The following is a 9,689-nucleotide window of genomic DNA, read 5'->3' as shown; positions in this document are numbered from 1 at the left end:
GGGGGGGGGGGTATCATGGCTTCCGAATTTTTTTTTGTTCTCTACAACCCTTGAATTAAGCATTCGATAAGCCGGCTTAATTAACCTTTTTCGAGTATCGCAACCCCTCGATCGTCTCTCGATTAATCTGGATGACTCCTCGAAGCCGGGAGTACCGGCCTAAAAATATATTCAGGCTTTTCGACGTGGGTTAACTTCTACCGATTGCCGCTAGATGGCAGCCACGGCGCTTTATTTTTATCTCGTAAATTAAACGAAGGTTCCAAGATGGTGGGTGGTTGGCAATGCGGAATGGGGTTAACAATGCAAGTTTAAGGGTGTCGAGGGGTCGGACGGCCATATTGAAATTTTTATCGTGACAAGTCGTTAATAACATGCATTTTTGGGATACATTACTTATCTGTTGGTACTATACGAATTTTTTTATTTTGATATCATTATTTTTTATAATTTGTTCAAAACCATCTCGGTACGTATATACGTATGTGATGTATGAAATTTTCAGGCATTTCTATGAAATCTGTATCTATAATTTACATGCCCAGCGGCTATTTTGTCATGTAAACTGATTATCGACATTACCAGTACATGATAGTGTTTGTCATATAATGTTCGTGTTTCAGTTCTTGCACTGCTGTCGTGTTACACCTGGGATATCACAGAGAGTAATATGTATATACATATATATATATATATTCGAAATATATAAATAAATGAAGTTCTAACCTACTCTAACCTAACGAAGCCATTTCTTAGCCCATTACAATTATATTCTTAGTATTAAATATTCTTAGCCCAAAAAATTCCGTGTGAGTGTACCTTAATGGCCCTGGAAGTATATCTTACACGTAGAATATTCCCAGGTCCATCCTGGAAAACACCAATACTAAAAAAAAAAGTCCTGAAAACCACCTTTTAACATATTTATCCACATATATAATCACACAATAGATAACGTATGCAATACAGTACATATCAGATTTTAAAAAAAATATGTTGCGTTGTTCCAGCGGGAACATTATTGTATAATATCGTTCGGGTAAATATCCCAGTGTGTTATGCATCATCTCGATCAGTTTTCTGTAATTATCATTTGTATTTCACCATCTTGTTCTTATATTTTCTATTTAAAATAAATCGGATCCGTCCCCGAATTTTGGTTCCGATAGTTTGTCGTTTCCAGTAGTTTTTAGAGTGAACCTCCCTAATTTTCAGATTTTGATTATTGTCTCCCAGACCCAGGACCCCACCGCATAAGAGCTGGCCAGGGTGTCCTTAGGAGACAGCGGTGTAACTCTGGTTATACCTGGCGCCCAATAATTTAGTATTTCATTAATTATTTCTCGCGGTGCCATTTATTTGTGCGTCACCGTTAAAAAGTGTCGTCACAATATATATATATATATATATATATATATTCGAAATATATAAATAAATGAAGTTCTAACCTACTCTAACCTAACGAAGCCATTTCTTAGCCCATTACAATTATATTCTTAGTATTAAATATTCTTAGCCCAAAAAATTCCGTGTGAGTGTACCTTAATGGCCCTGGAAGTATATCTTACACGTAGAATATTCCCAGGTCCATCCTGGAAAACACCAATACTAAAAAAAAAAGTCCTGAAAACCACCTTTTAACATATTTATCCACATATATAATCACACAATAGATAACGTATGCAATACAGTACATATCAGATTTTAAAAAAAACTCAAAAATATACTAGTCCCATACTTTGAAATTATTTCAGAAAAAAATAAAGTCCATGCCTTTTTTTTGCGCAAAAAAAAAAGTTAAAAAACCGTAAATCCCCATATAAAACCAAATGACCCCCGTACATTCCACTGAAGCAAGTAAATGAATAATCCCTATTAACACAGTATTACCAGTATCGATCACCTCTTTTTTCCCTCTTTCTCTCTCTCTCTCTCTCTCTCTCTCTCTCTCTCTCTCTCTCTCTCTCTCTCTCTCTCTCTCTCTCTCTATCTCTCTCTCTCTCGCTCTCGCTCTCTCTATTAGCTAGTAAAATCCTAGGGAATTAATCTTGGTGCAAAAAAAGGACAAAAAAGAAAATTAAGCTGAACTTCCGCGTCTGGAGGATTACGTGGTAATACCTAAAACCTAGCCCGACTTTGATGGGACTGTAACGAAAGGTAAGCGGCCATTAAACGTAGATTAATAGGAACCTAACCTAACCTTAACTCGTCTGTATTTATGTCTCTCCTATCTATCCACATGTGGCATATATATGTATATAACGAAGCGAAATATCATATGGCAAAGGTACAAACTACGGCTGATGGCAAAAACTTAATAAGCTTAGCAGCAGGCATATATCCGTTAGCGGTAGGTAATGGGTAGTTGGTAGTGGGTGGGTTGGGGCTGGGAGGGGATAGGGGATGGTCGTCGTTCGTAGTGGCCTGGAAAGTTATAATCCAAAAACTCATAAAGGGAAGTCCCATAAAAGCGCAATAAAGCCACGTCGTCAGAAGCTTCATCGACGAACGGCCACTTCATCGGTATGCCATAAACGTCCGTCGCATCGGCATTCGCAAGGAATTCCGGTGCCGTATTGTTGTTGGTCGACGAAGAAACGCTTCACCTACGGTTCACGGAATTTTCTTGTTTCCTTCTATTTGTTCCGTGGGGAATGACGGCTGGCAGGCCTAAAAGTATCGAGAGAGTTTGATAGCGGGTGTATATCTTGCTATTGAAAAAGATATAAGAGGTTCTTATTCGTGTAACTTTTGTTTTGAAAACTTTTTTGCTCAAACTACAAGAATACAGTTGGGTATTTATATATTTGTTTGAAATCCTTATTTCTGGTTTTCTTGTATTGTTTTTTGAAATTTCTTCCTTTTTTTTCTTTCGAGTGGATTTTACACCGAATTTGGGGTCACAGGTGGATTTGATATTTTAAGTATGTTTTTTTATATAAATTCAATGTCACTTTTTTTATTTTCTAATGTTGAGTTATTAAAAAAAATTTAATGTTTTTTTTTTTTTTTTTAGTGGTTTGTTCTTGTAGTACTTGGCATACTTTGTAATTGGCTTTATCGTTCTTGCAGTGTTTTGGAAAATTGACGACGTCGTTTTGGCAGCCATTTATGGTGAATATTATTGGAAACTTCGTGTCGATCGTCGTTCTAGCTGAAAATGACGTCACTCGACGTGCTTTTTCGCTGGCAGTAGACGGGCAGGTTCGGCATAGTCAGATAACACTAAGAAAAATGACGATCCCTCCAGGCGTCGTTCGAGTATCAATGTTACGTTCAATCGATACGTTAAAACTGTTTGGCAAATCTTATAGGACTGTTAGATTGTAGATGGAATCGGTCATGAACCGGAAAGCGTCTTTCTGGTAGATACCCAGATTTTAAAGGTACGGATATAACCATTACCAGAATGTCTCCAAGAGGTCGTTACTACCGACTCCATTTCGAATAATCGTAAAAAGGAATTCATTCTCAGTTCCTCCCCGTGGTGGGCGAGTAGTCCACTGTCCTGAAAATTGAAAAAAAAATAAAAATAAAAAAATTGCTATGTGGGTATATAAAAAATTTTGAAATTTCTATATCCTGTAAATATATATTTTTTTATATACGTGCGCGTGGTACTTACTTAAACCCACTTTTTTTGGCGTATTATCGAAAATCAAAATTCAGTTCAACAGCAGCCATATAGGTTTTTGAAATTCGGCTATCCCATGGCGAAAAGGGTTGCAGTGCACTCTAAATAACGAATTCGTCCGTTCCTACCATCTTCGTCCATATATATTGAGTAGAAGAAGAAGAAGAAGAGAGTTATGCTCGGGTAGAAATGGACTGTGGATATATAATGTAGGAGGAGAAGTTAGCTGTAACCGGGTATATGGCAGTTGCCAGTACGCAGGGACTATCGGTCCGACCTACATCCTAAGATCGTTGAAAATTTATGGGACGCTTATGGGAGCAAATGCCTCAGCTTTGGCTTCCACTTTGAATTCTTTCACTTCCGGTTCTGCCACTTCCTCTCCTTACGTTTAACATCTTTTTCTCTCTTCTTCTCCCGGCATTCTTAGTGTCGCTTTTTTTTCTTTCTTTTTTTTTTAGTTCTTATCCAACTTTGGTCTTCTTTGGCTTTATGTACTTCCTGTATATATGTATATATTGACGGTTCAGGCCCTTCGTCGCCATTTTACTTCGTCTTCTAGATTCTTCTAACTCAACGCCCTCTTGGCGAGTGATCGGCCTTCAGAATTATTATCATGCAAATACTTACCCCTTTAACGTCCCTTAACGTTCGCCAGCCGAGTGATTTGGAAATTTTCCAATGGACCAATAAGCCACCCGGTATATACAGTATGTCTAGTATGTATGGTACTTAGGTACATTAAGTCGCTTGGGATGTTCTAGATGCCATTTTGGCTAAGGTTGAGAGTTACGTCGAATGGCCTTTAGAATTTCTTATGGATTCGTTATGACAGGTTATCGTTGTACTGTGTATACATGGTTATGTATTATGCCAAAATTATGGTAATGGTATTGTAATTGGTGTTGGTTAATTATTAATTTTTTGTTTCTCCCTAAAAATAATGATATTTCTAATATTAAGTCATTTTTACAATGTTACGAAATTCTGAGCAATTAACGCGTTTAACGTGTTGGCAAAACTTGCGAAATTGTCGGCAGGGTTCGGTGGGGTTGCTACGGGGTCGTGGGGAAGGGTTCTAGAAAAAGTTGGCAGAGGTAATAATTATTAGGGAAGTTTGTAGGATTGCTGGCATACGTACCAAGGGTATATGTATACTTGACTTAATTACATATTGCTTTGTATATATGTATAGATAGGAACGGGTATGGTGAAACTGTAGCAAAAAATGTGTATAGCCGTATACATAGTGGAGACTCGGCCTAAGCTTGACATTAGGTTTCGGGTTTTGGTTATGGACGGGCAAATTGTAATTTCTTCTATCGGTCTTTTCTTTAGAGCTGGACAAATCGTGACTTCTTATATTGTCCAATTTCTAGTTTTAATCGGGACATCGATCTTCGATCTTTGTAGGATAAAAAAAAGTAATGGAAAAAAATTGCCCATTGGCACTTTTCTTTTTGCTCGACGACAACCCAGACGTGGAATTAGGTGGAAAATAGGATGGTCTTGATTAGGATACCAATTACTGCCTTCCTAAAAAGAAAGGAAGAAAAATAAAGAGAATTTCGGGTGTTCGTGGATTTATTTTTTTTTCAGTTTTTTTCCGGACAAAATTTTTTCGAATTTTTAAACTGATCGCTACTTCGATTCCCGTCTTTCGCATGGTATATGGTATTTTCAAGTTTTCGTGAAATCTATTTTGCGTAGTTTGAAAATTATCGTAATTTTGATCATTTACTTTTAGAGCTTGTCTAAGCCCACGCTCTGTTTGTAGCATTCAATTGAGACCTTCTGTATAGCTACTTGGACAGTCAACCCTTATACCCGTGGGTAGATACCATTTTACCCGACAAGAGTGCTTCCATGACAAAGTCGAGTCCCCGCAGCCATTTTGTTTGGCATATTTCAAAATAAAAGTCGTGAATATTTTCGAGCACTTTGTTGTGTTTCTTGGTTGCTCTCCTTCTTTCCCGAGCTTTTCTTCGGACCGGAGGCGGAGTCGAGGTGGACACGATTTCTAATTAACGAGAATCAAAGAGTAAAGTGGAAAAATAAGTGAAAAAAAACATAGACGAGGAAAAGTAGCAAGCAAAGAAAAGAAAGTAAGAAATTCTTCTATGCTGCCAATGCAATACGAAAAAGAGGAAGAAGCAAGACGCCTGTACCGGGAATAAGACGTTTTACAAAAGAATGTGACGCTTAAGAGAAATAAAGAAATGCCTTCTTCCGATATACATTTTTTTCCTTCCAGTCCTCTTCGTTTCTTTTGCTCTATTCAAACTTCTTTCGTAACTCGACAAACATATTAAAATAGCATTGCGCGCGGAGTCGTCGACTGTAAACAGCGTGACCTTCGTTTGAAATACACATTGCTGCGTCATCTCATAATCACAATAAACTAAAGTAAAGATCTGTTTACCGTTAAGCCAGTCAGTCACGTCACGGCATGGGGGTCAGATAAGAAGGCACGTTGAGTCTGGGACCTAGGCGTGTGTGCGACGGCGAACATCCAGACCCGGTGCTCCTGACTGCAAGCGTTGGACGGGGATGAAGTTGGATGAAGTCAACCAGCATGAGTACTCGTTGAGTACCATTGAAACGTCTACCTAGGTCTTGGGGATCTTCGCCTCCACGATGAAGTGATCCGAAGAGGGTGGCTAACTACAGGCTTGAGGTCAAGGCCATCTGGTACCCGAAGAGCATGGACCGAACCAGGGGACGAGCCAGCTGTGCAAACAGGGGAGACTCGATCTGTGGGAGTCAGATCGGTTCTGCACGGGGTCAGACGGGATCTTGAGAGAACCACGTCATAGTTTGATTATGACCCCCCCTTCTCTTGGTATCTTCGTACCTATAGAAGTTCCAGGGAACTGAAGGCCAACAGATGGCAAACCGTCTTGTATCCGGAGGTTCTGCTGGAAGCAATAAGATCTGTTCGACATCGGTCTGGAGTTGACCTGATCCTGAGCCCGCTGTAGGAATTCAAATGTCCTTTTCTAAAACGGATAATATTCAACACAACTAGTTACGCAATGAAAATTCGGATACGTCCTTGTTCACGTTTGTTTGGTCTACAGCCAAACCGTGTAGGCAATAGCCGTTAGGTTACCTCGAGCAACGGTTGTCTCTTCTAAGAATCGACAGCTCCTACCAACTATACCACAATATATAGTCAGACCGCTTTTCAAACCCTGCTGCTGCTGGCACTCGTCGTATCCCCACTTCTATCTGTTTGTCTGTCTCTTCCTCGCGCTATACTGCCGTACACGGGACTTAACTTTACAGTCTGTTTGTCCTAACCTTTCCTTACTTAGCGACTCGTCGAAACTTCACGGCTGAACACGAGTACAACGTTCTGCATAAAACAGAGGATTTATTAGTTACTTTTATCACTGATTGTGTAGTGCAATATTTAATCGTAAACACGTGCCGATATACAGCTTAAATGTGTGTTCGTTATCTGTTATCTTGTATCGTACAAGACACACCTACTGTTATTCTCATAGTGAATCATCGTGTTGCGATCGGAAGAATTTGGAGGATCGTTTCAGTGCGTCCATTTTTATATTCTCTTCGCACGCCAGCGAGTCTCGGTCTTGTTCAAATGATAGTTCGTGGAAAGTAATCCGGTGCTGATCGCTCGTCAGTTGAGTTTTGTTAATTTAATTTTTATTCATTATTTATACTGCGGAATATTGTCCATGACAATTTATCTTGACGCACAGTGCGCGTGTAACTTGTCCAAGAATTTGTCGCGATCCTGTCTCTTGGACCTTTGCTACATTTAATTTTATCAATAGTGCCTCCAACCACGCGATAATAATTCAATGATAATCAGTCGTGTCCGTTGCTATGGTGATTAACGTGTTAATTAATTCTAGTTGTAGTACTATGATGTGTCGAAACGATAAGAGACGCTGAAAGTGTCTTAATTGTGGATTCAGTTTAAAATTGAGGATGTAACTTTTCTTATTAATACTGTTATCGGTGATTTAGGATCATTACGTCATTCATTAGGTGTTATCGTGGTTAGCCCTTAACGGTGACATTATGAATTTACTCGAAGTCAATGACTTCTTGAATTCAATTGAAAATTGAAGCTTAACACAGAAAATGATATGAATTTTTTAAATGCAATTGTGTTTTCAAAAATTATCTTTAATATATATCGTGACTGCTTCAATTAATACGTGCTCTGTACGTTGAATTAATTTTATTATCAGTGCAAGTGTAAGGATCAGTGAATCAGTGAAAATTGTATCAAGTCGAAAGATTGGATATTGGAATGAGAAAGACGTAAGGAATTAATTAACCTTTTTATTTATTTGATGGTAAAAATTAAATAGATACTTTTACGAGCAGTGATTAATTATTCACAATTCATTATTGACAATCATACAAATAATTTGACGGGAAAGTTTTGAATGAATAATAATTGTAATTTTGTTTATTTATCACACTTTACGTGGCCTTAGTAAATTTTTGGACCAAGTTTCACGTTCCTTGACTTTAGGATTATTCATTTTGAATTTTGATTCTCTAGTATCATTGTATATGTACGTTCCTTATTCATATATCATCCTTACGCAATTACACAGTGAAACCGGCACTGGCAATTATGACGTCAGGTCGTGTCACATGTTGATTCTGAGTCAATCAGACACGTGGTGTCCCATTCTGAGTTGAATGCATTCGGTGATTAAATGTACGATAAATCGGATAAAATAATACGAGTGTTATCAGTATAAATATTGGTACGACTGAATGACGTTTCAGCTAATTCAATTTCAATATGCGCGATACAGTAATACCGTATGCAATAATTATTCGTTAATGACGACCCGTTACACTTGAAAATATAATATTGTACAAATCAATGTATACTGGGTGACTGGAATAAATTCGCTAGTTAATTTTATTCGCACTTAATTAATAAAGCTCGTTCGACCATCGGAATTCAGTCAGCTCACTGAAACGTCCCTGTACGAAGCATTGATGCTCAAAGAATAGTTTTGAGACGTAAGAGTAACCGAGAACCCACAAGGGGTGAAATCCACCATTCCAGATCAATATCGATAAGCACGATAAAACGTATTGGCGTCAACTAGTTTGCCGTCGTTTGACGACGCCAGAGGGCTCCTGCGGGTGAATCTCTATGTACCACGTACTAAGGGTACAAGTCTGACTTCCTTTAGTCAATTATTAGTATCTCAATTAGTACTTGTCTGCATGGCTTAGCTTAACTCCCTTCAATATCTCTTGTAACGTTACACTGTGTAAGTTTCAATCCCCTTTGTCACCCCTGTGAAACAGTTCTACGATACGCCGAGCCAGTCAGTGCGGAAGAAGAAATCTAATTGGCTGTTGAGATGAAGCGACGGGAAAAAAGAGCGATTCTGATTGGTTGGGAATTACCATGAAAATTTCAAATCTTTCTGATATACCGGCTTTAACGGAAATTCAAGTCGTACGAGGGTGGGTTTACACCTTGAGGATCTTCGGGTCTTCTCGGGCGTGTTCGGTATCGTGCTATACTTTGTACGGGATCAAGACTCCAAGGGGCACAGAGACTCTAGCTAATTTGCAAATGTCAGAAGCAGAGTCGGTACATTAAGCTTCTCCCACATTGCAACGACGAGATACGCGAGCCGCGATGCGCGTTACTAGTTTTGATATCTTTTTCATTATTCACGTGCAATATATATGTATATCTATATATATCCACGCGAAGTAGAAAACTACATAGAAATTGTCAAGGATAATGACAGCCATATTGAAAATAATTATCAAAGTTGCATAATACTGTCAATCATATTTGAGGATTATTTAAATTCGTGAACATTCGATAATATTGATCGATCTGACGCACGACTTCGTTTTAGTTCTGTTTTTACTCACCGATGCGCTTCGGCTTCCGTCAACAGACATTTTTACTTTCGGTCTCATTATTTATTCTCGCGATTTGAATATGTACTGGGACAAACTCCAACCCCTTGGAAAGTCAACCTCCCAAGGCTTCACAAGTTGACTTTATACTCCCCCCCCCCCCCCC

At 38.7% G+C, this 9,689-nt stretch overlaps 1 protein-coding gene and 1 long non-coding RNA gene across 10 annotated transcripts in view; one reads left to right on the top strand and one right to left on the bottom strand.

The window, feature by feature from the left end:
* The window catches only part of LOC107267843 (inactive rhomboid protein 1), a 174,560-nt gene that overhangs the window by 87,174 nt on the left and 77,697 nt on the right, over positions 1–9,689 (top strand). The window lies entirely within an intron of this gene.
* On the bottom strand, positions 5,245–7,927 carry LOC112494373. Its single transcript, XR_003059740.1, has 3 exons — positions 6,747–7,927; positions 6,057–6,633; positions 5,245–5,654 (listed from the first exon to the last, which is right to left on the bottom strand). It is a non-coding gene; the product is annotated as an uncharacterized LOC112494373 (long non-coding RNA).

Source organism: Cephus cinctus, unplaced genomic scaffold (genome assembly GCF_000341935.2).
Source record: "Cephus cinctus unplaced genomic scaffold, Ccin1 Ccin1_scaffold0457, whole genome shotgun sequence".
In the NCBI taxonomy this organism is placed as follows: domain Eukaryota; kingdom Metazoa; phylum Arthropoda; class Insecta; order Hymenoptera; family Cephidae; genus Cephus; species Cephus cinctus.
Note: the sequence above shows the minus strand (reverse complement) of the source record. Positions and strands in the feature narration are given on the sequence as shown.